General features: G+C 34.1%; 1 long non-coding RNA gene across 2 annotated transcripts; it reads left to right on the top strand.

The window, feature by feature from the left end:
• The first annotated feature begins 1,329 nt into the window (after positions 1-1,329).
• Positions 1,330-5,065, top strand: LOC131857957 (uncharacterized). Of its 2 annotated transcripts, XR_009358774.1 has the most exons (4): positions 1,330-1,539; positions 2,195-2,221; positions 4,322-4,600; positions 4,784-5,065. It is a non-coding gene; the product is annotated as an uncharacterized LOC131857957 (long non-coding RNA). The 2 variants fall into 2 exon arrangements; XR_009358773.1 differs by lacking the exon at positions 2,195-2,221.
• The last annotated feature ends 4,994 nt before the right edge of the window (positions 5,066-10,059 follow it).

A 10,059-nucleotide genomic window follows, 5' to 3' on the forward strand; every position in this document is an offset into this window, starting at 1 on the left:
GAGTTTTCTCGAATCTGTGATGCGCTGGATCAAAGCCTGGTTTCTAGTCGAGGAAGTGAAAGGTGGAGCCTTGGAAGAACAGAGGACTGCCTTTTGTGATTGCTTTCTTCAAAGACGAGTCCACACATTCTTAGAAAAAGAAATCATTTTGCAGTTGTCTTACTGAAATTAGATTTGGGAAGGAAGATTTCCACCAGTCAAGAATATCTTTGCTAGACCCACCACTACCACACCATTTCGCAAAGAAAGCATTTTCCTTGAGTCGAGAGATCATGGGATTCAAGGAGTCTGAAGGAAGCACAAACAGTTTGCTTCCCATAGGTTTCTTATTCCATTTTTGGTCCTTGCACTCAAAATTAGGAGTGGGCCATAGGGGAAAAGATTTTTTGAATCCTAAGGCACGAGGACCCTATAGGGCAAGCCAGATGCAGATGGAGGGTGGCCTTGCAAATTTTGGCGATGAAGTTGCTGCTTGAAGGCAAGAGTTTGCTTGGGAGGAGCAAAACTCTGAGCGCTAGTTGCAATAGGGATGCTATTTGAGCCAGTTGCTACTTTCTTTGCCCAAGAGTCTAAGTTTTGATGCTTAGCTGAGAGGTTAAGCCAAGATTTTTGATTTTTTGTTTGTGGAGCAGATCTCTCTAGTGGGAGGCTTGTCCAAGAACTAAGCCAGGAATGATTATTATGGATTTAGTTCATATGAAGCCATTGAAAGTTAGGATTCTTGTGATAGCTCGGAAAACTCTTGGGAGCAGATCGGTTTGCCTGCCACGTGAAGGAACCTTAGATGGAGTGGAGATTTTGAGTCCGCGACGGATTTCGAAGCCTCTGGATACTCTGAGATCTCTAAAATTTAGATCTCAGATCCTAGTTTTTCCATTATTAAAAATTCCCCAAAATAGAAGAATATTGTTAGTAAATGTAGTTTACCTAAAACATTTGTAAATACAAACTTACAATTAACTATTAAAAAAAATCTATCAAGTCAAATTGCACTACAAAATCTATTCTTTGACATAATTTAAAAAAATGATTACTCCCTCATAATTTACTTCGTAGTACTCTTAACTAAATGACGCGATAAGTAGAAAAATAAAAATAAAAAGCTAACAATTTGGAAAAAATCAAAATAATATAGTAAAAGAATTCCTTTTCACTGCCAACCAGTGACCAACGGTTATTATGATCTTCGATTTTCAATAAAATTAATACGTGTAAGACAATGGTCGAACAACGTACACAAGCGTTGTTCTGCATGGATTCAATCCTCCTTATCCTGCCACGCTCTCACTAAAGCCAAATAATATATTCAATGCCTTGATGGGTGCTGCTTAATCACAGCAAATCGCATTGAAACAAAATTACCCACTCTCATTCCTTGAACGATTTGAAAGTAACATGAGGGAGAATCCAGGTATTATACTTTCTGTAACATGAGGGAGAATCACCTGGTGGATGTAACATGAGGGAGAATCCAGGTATGATACTTTCTGTAACATGACGGAGAATCACCTGGTGGATGTAACATGAGGGAGAATCCAGGTATGATACTTTCTGTGCTCGGAGATTGCGGAACGGTTTTAGGGTTCATTCTGGAATTTTAAAATGTTTGGAAAGTATTTTAAAATGAATAGGAATAACTGTGTAATAATTGAATGATAATAACCCTAAATCTATTTGATATTTACTTAGAGCCTGATTTCTAATTTTGAAGAATGAATTGGTTGTTTTTAAAATTTTACCAGAATGGTTTTTTTGAGATTAGTTTTTTTAGTTGTTTTATGTGAAGTCTAGGTGCAAGATTATAGGGTTATTCTTTCATATTAAATGGTCGATAGTAGATAGTTCAAATATTTTCTTTATCAGATGTCCAGAGGCGTGAAGTTGTTATTGAGTAAAATTTTCCTCTTTTTTCCCTCCCTTTGATAAACAAGTATCTGCTTTATCATTTATTAAAAACCAGATCTGAAAAACTTGTAGCAGATAATGGTAAAATTATCAGGTAGATAACATCAACTAGTGCTAGAGAAAATGATAGTTAACAGATTTTATTTTCATATGAAAATGGAATGTTACAGGTTTGCATCAACTAGTGCTAGAGGAAATGGTAGTTAACAGATTTTATTTTCATATGAAAATGGAATGTTACAGGTTTGCACTTTATAATAAGTTTGTTGTTTTGTGGTTGAGTTGACAGATATTCCAGATGGAATTGGAATGAATGGTAAGTATCTATAAAATAGATTTCAAGACTTTTCATACAATTCAATATCATATTAAATTGAAAAAACTTGTTTAAAGCTTCTAAATTGAAGATGATGTCATTTAATCACTAAATAATAATAGTGGTGCATGGTGAATGGGTAGTATGAGGTGGTTGTGTTTCTTTGTAACTAGTTCCACAAAAATTACAATATTTTCATGATGGTAAATATTATAAATCATAAATCATATATTTTTGAAAGCCGTAACTGGCAGAACATCAAGTGACCAGTATTTTAGAGAAGGTGAGAAGGTAAACGTCACCATTAGTGTAAAATTTACTTGTGTGAAAACTATAATTGGACAACTATTTCAACTTTGTGTTAATTTGTTTGAAAGTTGTTTTATATATCATTCGATTTTGTTAATTGATATTGAATAGTAGTTTTGACTGCAATTATGCTTTGTTACACCATTCCTTCACCTGACTACAATTATGTTTTGTTACACCATTCCTGCGCTTGCTTTTGTTAATTGATATTAAGTTCTCACACGGTTGGAACTCATATTTTTCCTCATTAGTTTTCACATTTTTTTTTAGCCGATAGGTTCTTATGCTATGAAATGTGTGACATTAGAATTGCTCAAATAATATTAAATGGATCTAGTTAAAAAAGAATTTTAGAACATCTTTTACCGCAGTGACTAAAGTTGTCCGCTTGCATTTACTGGATTATTGTTGTTAGAACCCTAAAACAAAGCAATGATATAGTCACATTCTGCAAAAGCATAGTTATTGCTCCCTGTTCTCATATATGCAAAATCATAGTTAAACTAATATTTTTTTATTTATAATACAATTCCTACCTTGGAACTACCGCAGGCAATAAGGAAATAAAACCTTAATTTTTCCTCCTCTCACTAGAATACTTAATACTGTAACTTTGAGACAGTGAAGCTGTGTAAACTAAGAAAGTCTCAAGCTGATTTAACAGCAGGGTTTAGTACTTTTTATTTAAGTTGTTTTCATTAGTTTTTTTATTCTATATGTTTCATTTTTTTATTCTAATGTTTTAGAAACCAAAAAGTATATAAAAATGAAGTTAGGAGTAAGACTCTATAGCATTTGAATTAAAAAAAATTAAAACAATGGCTTTTAAATAATATATTAGTATTTTGTGGGCGTTGCTTAGGTTTTTAATACTTTTCATTGAATCTATGCAACTTTTAATGAGGAAAGGATTTATTTGTAGCCTTTTAACTAATTAAAATTTGAGGGATGAAAAAAAATTAAGAAGGATAGAATTTATGTAGCTTTAGAAATTTTGCACCTTAGTTACATGTCTATGCATACCGAACATTGCTTTACGATAAAAGCTAATGATTTCTATATAATATTTTACTACGTGTTAACAGATCATGGTACAATTAAATGTTGATGTAATCACGATTTCAAGTGATTTACCTGAGCATCAACTGTCACTCTCGAGACCAGAAGTTGCTGATGCTTCCAGATTTGACTCAAACTTCGTTGACTGGAATGGAGAGTTGCTTGCAAAGAACGTTACCGCAAGTTGCCACGAAACTATCAAAGATCTAAGGCAAACATGTGACGAGGCACACAACCTTCAAAATCAGGAGATTGAATTGGTTGAGGGTGCTATGCAAACGCTTGAAACAACCTACAACGTACTTCAGACCTACTATGAATCGATCCAAGAAATGAGATAAAGAGAGTTTCATGGAATAAATGATTTAACTGGACCAAAGCATAACTTCCATGAACGTGTTAGTCATGTATGGCCCCCTAATTGAAAATTGGAAGTTTTTTGTTGTACCTATTGATTTTGAATATGTGTAACATATGTAACCTTTGAGAAAAATTGGAAACAACTACAATGTACAATCAAGTTTCCCTTTGCAACAACATAACTACAATGTTAGTTTTCTTCCTTCCATGAATAGTGCTAAGATATTTACAATATTAAGGATGTTCACTAGATGGGAAATAGCTTTTCATATGTTGGAAGATGAAAAAATGTTGAGTTTGATGTAAAGAATTTGACCTCGTACAAAATCTTATGCTATATGCTATTTAATCACACAAATAAATACTTTGCAGGAATAACCAAACAATGGACATACTAACTATAGATGCAATCAAGCTTCTAGTAGAAGGAACTATAGACTTATCCCCATGCGTCCAAGTATTCTTTATATCGACATTTGGGAGCAACCCTGAACAATCTACACTATTTCAACTAGAGATTTATGATGGTACACACAAGCACAAGCCAGCGTTGCCCAAGAAGTATAATGATTACATAATCTCCAAAGAGATCAAGGTCAGATCCATAGTAAAGTTGTCAGAGTACAATTGTCCCAAGTCAAGTAAGACATGGTAAGGAGCTAATTATGACAGTGTTTTTTTGGATTTTAAAAAAATAAAAAAATGATGCTTATAGTGTAAATGTTATTCAATTTTCAATTCAAGATGCAAGTTATATTCAAGGTTATCTTTTCTTTCAAAATATGCGTTATATCTTTAATATGATAAATCTGATTATAGTCTTGTATGTGGCAGATGAGAGGAGCATTTATCGATTTCAATGTCCTTCTCACAAATGCCGATTGATATATATATGTAAGCAAGGAGGATCAAGCAATACTTTGATCAGTCATGTCTATCAGACATGACCGATCAAGACATTATTTGATTGCATTTTTTGGATTATCGTAGTATTTACCAGTCGGTGTATATCGCTTAACAAACCACCCAATACTTAATTGGTGTGTCTATAATATGAAAGATAACTGATACTAATTGGTATGTATTAGTTAAGCCCGATAACAATCAATGTTAACAGTTAATATATTAACCGATATTAATCGGAGTGCATTGGTTAAGCCTGATAACAATCGATGTTCATAGTCAATATGTTAACCGATATTAATTGAAGTTCTGTGCTAACTGATGATTATCGGTAGTTAAGCATTGATCAAACTTTTTCAAGTATGGTTGAATATATACAAATTTAAGAATGATCATCAAATGAAAGAACAATAGCTTGAAGTATTCATCATAGTTTATCGATAGGATAGATGATTGAATGAGAGATTTCATTTATCTCTCATTCAATCATTTATCTTACCGAGGCTATCATGCATTAACACTCCCTCTTAGCTAAGTGAGATAAATGAAAAACAACATATCAAGCATCACAATTCAATTGATGGTTAGTATTCCTTACATAATTTGACTCTTCAAAAAATCATATCACCTAATCACATGACATTAAATATCACCTAAAAACGTGATTCAAATGTTCATCACATCAATCTTGTGATGACAAGATATCATTTAAGCATGTGATATCAGTATTGCCTAAACATGTAATACTTAAGGATAACATATGAGGATGATTAAATTCTCATCTTATCCAAGTTGTGGTATGTGCACTAACATCTTATACAAATGTTTTACCACAACACAGTCATGACACATCCATGACATACCAAAGATCCAATATGATAACTGGTTTAAACATCATAATATCATCACCTTATAATGTCTACATACAAGTGTTCATCATCTTGAGAGATTTTCACTTCTTAGATATGAACCCAGGGGATAAGATCCAAAATGTCCTAACATGACAAAGAAGTTCACACATTAAACATCTTATTGATATGTAAATACAGATTACAAATAAAATTACCTTTCTATCATACCTAAACCTTTTTTGAAGTGATCAACCTTCACTCTGGAAATAGGTTTGGTCAGAATATCTGCAGTCTGATCTCCTGTACAAACATATTCTAATTGGATCACATTCCTGTCTACCATATCTCACACATAGTGGTATGGAATCTCAATATGCTTGGATCTGTCATGGAACACTATATTTACTGAAAGTTTTATGCAACTCTGATTGTCACAATGTATGATAGTAGGTTTCATAGGCTCTCCAAACAACCCCACAAGCAACATCCTAAGCCATACTGCCTCTCGGGCAGCCATGGAAGCTGCAATGTATTCGACTTCGGTGGAACTCTGAGCCACATAAGACTGCTTTATGCTGATCTAGGATATCATGGCTGAGCCTAAATTGAAGCAACACCCTAAAGTGTTTTTCTTGTCAATCACACTTCCAGCCCAATCTGAGTCTGTAAATCCGTGTAGGTCTAGATCAACTTTCTCATATTTGAGACCAAGGTTTAGAGTACCTTGTAAGTATCTCATAATGTGTTTTACTGCAATCAGGTGGATCTCCTTAGGCTCACACATAAACTTACTTAAGGCATTAACTGCATAACATATATTTGGTCTCGTATTTACAAGATACATCAGGGACCCAATCATTTGCCTATATAGAGTAGGATCTGAGGGTTGTGATTCTGCTGCTGCTTCCTTAAGTTTATGAAGGTTTGTTTCCATTAAAGAGGTTATGGGTCTACATTTTAGAATTCCAAATCTCTTCAAAATGTCCATGGTATATTTACCTTGGTTTAGTATAATGCCATCAGTATTCTGCCACACTTCCAAACCTAGGAAGTAATGAAGGAGTCCCAAGTCCTTCATATCAAATTATCTAGTAAGGTCTTTCTTACACTGATCTATGAGGTGATCTTTTCCTGTGATTAAGAAATCATCAACATATAAAATTAATATTAGCATATCACCTTTGTTTTTCTTATAGTAGAGATTAGGATCTACATTATTCTTGGAGAAGCCTAATTTTGAGAGATAGGTATCAATTCTTTCATACCAGGCCCTGGGAGCCTGTTTAAGCCCATATAGAGCTTTCTTGAGTCTACACACATGTGACTCTACATTATAAATCTCAAACCCTTCAAGTTGCTCTAGGTATACTTCTTCTGAGATCTCACCATTAAGGAATGTTGTCTTAACATCCATTTGATGAACTTTCCATCCCTTTGATGCTGCAATGGCCAAGACTGCTCTTACTGAAGTGTATCTAGCTACAGGTGCAAATGTTTCCTCATAATCAATTCCTTCCTTTTGAGAGAACCCTCTGGCTACAAAACTAGCCTTATGTTTCTCAATGCTGGCATCTACAACGTGTTTGATTTTGAAGAGCCATTTGGAGGTGACAACAGATTTCCTAGTCGTTCGAGGGACAATTTCCCAAACATCATTTTTCATAATGGATTGGTATTCTTCAGACATGGCATTCTTCCATACTTGATGTTTAAGTGCATGTGATACATTAGTAGGTTCTGCTCTTGAGAGATCATTCAAGAGAATGACGTAGTTGGTAAGTTTTTTAGGCCTTTTTCTTTCTCTGAATGTCCCTGAAGGGGCAACATACTTTTGAGCTTCTTCTATAGTTTTGGTGGCCCATAGTGGTCTTTTCTTGAAATTTTCTCTAGGTGGGTTTTGAGTTTCACTTTCACTTTCCTCAAGACTCTCCCTCTGAAGCTTAGGAGCAGGGTCTTCATTTATGCTAGGGGTAGGGATATAGACTTCAGGTTCTAATGAGCTTTGGTCTCTTTTGAAGGCTAATTTTTCTTCAAAGATTACATGCCCACTTAGTTCAATATTCTTCTAACCAGGTATATAGATTTTGTAGGCCTTGGAGGTTTCACTATATCCTACAAGTATTCCCCTTTTCCAGAAGGCTCTAATTTTAATATTTTCTCCTTAGGTACATGAATATAGATAGGGCACCCAAATATCCTAAGGTGGCTGATATCTGGTTTTGATTTAGTAAAGACTTCCTTAGGGGTTTTATCTTCAAGGTGGGAGTGAGGACATCTGTTTTGAATATATACATCAGTGCTAGTTTCTTCTGCCCAAAGATTGACATTTAGATTATGATCAAGAATCATAGCTTTGGAAGCTTCTACAATTGTCCTATTTTTCCTCTCAGGTACCCCATTTTGTTGAGGATTATAAGGTATTGTTAACTCCTTCTTAATCCCTGAATTTTTACAAAAATCTTTAAATAATTCTGATGTGTATTCCCCCCCATTATCAGTTTTTAGGATTTTAATTTTATTTCTTGAGTAGTTCTCTATCAGTGATTTGAGCTCTTTAAACCTATTGAGGATCTCTTCTGATTCTTTACACTTATGAAAGTAGATCCAAGTTTTCCTAGAGTAGTCATCAACAAATATTACATAATACAAAAATCCCCCTAAAGAAGATACAGACATAGGTCCACATACATTAGAATGAACTAACTCTAAAATTTTACTTGTTTTCCTAGTACTATTTTGAAAAGCACCCTTAGAATTTTTACCTAGGGCACATCCTTTGCATGCCCCTGAATGATATTGCTTTAACTTAGGTAGGCCTATGATAAGGTTTCCCATTGATGATAAAGCTCTAAAATTCAGGTGACCTAGTCTTCTATGCCAGACTTCATTAGCATCTGTAGTTTCATGGATTAGGGCTAAGTTGGGCTCTGTGCACATCTCATACAAGTAGCCTTGTCTTTGACCAATGGTTTTAGCTTTCTTGATGGATTAATTCTTTGGCCAAGACAACACTATGTTGTCCATGAAGGTCACTATGTATCCATTATCCTCTAGTGCTGATATGGAGACTAGGTTTTTCTTGATGCCTGGGACATATAGTACTCCTTTAAGTTGTAATGATACGCCGGACTTTAGTTTGATGGTGCAGGTTCCAACTCCTCTGGTTGAATGTGTGGAGTCATCTCCGATAGTCACTTCCTCATCATTCCCCTCTATAATGGAGTCTAGCACTTCTCCGAATCCTGTAATGTGTCTGGATGAGCCACTATTGATCACCCAAGAGTTAACCTTGTTTGATGCTTGGTTTGTAAGTGCTGAATAGAGTACATACTTCTCAGAGTCATCAACTATATTGTGTTCTTCAATAGGTTAGTTTGCCTCGACTCCCGCTTGAGAACTCCCTTCTTCTCAAGCCCGTTCTACACATAATTTAAGATGACAGAGAATATTTTTAATGCAATGAAATTCTAAGTTTAATTTGAAACCAAGTTTTCAAGTCATTTAGTAAGACCTAAATATTATGTCATATTTAAGACCTATTATTGCATAATAGACCTCCTAATATCACATGTAATAGATCCTAATATCTACATAATATAGGTCTTAAGGGGACTCTTGAGTATAATGTGAAATATTTTTGCATATGCCTAGTCATATAAATAGAACCTATATTATGACATGATAGGTTCTAAATTTATGTCATATTTAAGATCTATAATCACATAATAAGTCCTAATATCACATAATAGGCCTTATTATTACTTAATATGACCACGTATGCAAAAATATTTCACATTAGCATACTTGACTCCCCTTAAGACGGATACATTATGTGACATTAAAGGACCTATCACATGCAATTAAGTAGGTATTAAATATGATATAAGTTAGAACCTATTATGACATAATATGTCTTATTAATTATGACTTAATACATGCACATGTATGCAAAAACATTTCACATTATACTTGACTCCCCTTAAGACCTATATTTAAATGCAAATATTAGGACCTATTATGTATGTGATATTAGGACCTAAATTATACAATAATAGGTCATTAATTTATCACATGTACATAATAGGTCCTAATATCTCATAAATATAGGTCTTAAGGCTTGGAATCAAGTATATAATGTGAAATGTTTTTGCATACGTGGTCATGCTATTAAGTCACAATAAGTCCTATTATGTCATAATAGGCTCTATTATGTCATATTTAAGATAGGTATTATCACATATATTAGGTCTTAATATCACATATAATAGGTCCTAGTATCACATAATATAGGTTTTAAGGGGACTCAAGTATAATGTGAAATATTTTTGCATACACTTGAAAACAAAAAAGACATGA

The sequence above is a fragment of the Cryptomeria japonica genome, chromosome 8, assembly GCF_030272615.1.
Source record: "Cryptomeria japonica chromosome 8, Sugi_1.0, whole genome shotgun sequence".
Classification (NCBI taxonomy): domain Eukaryota; kingdom Viridiplantae; phylum Streptophyta; class Pinopsida; order Cupressales; family Cupressaceae; genus Cryptomeria; species Cryptomeria japonica.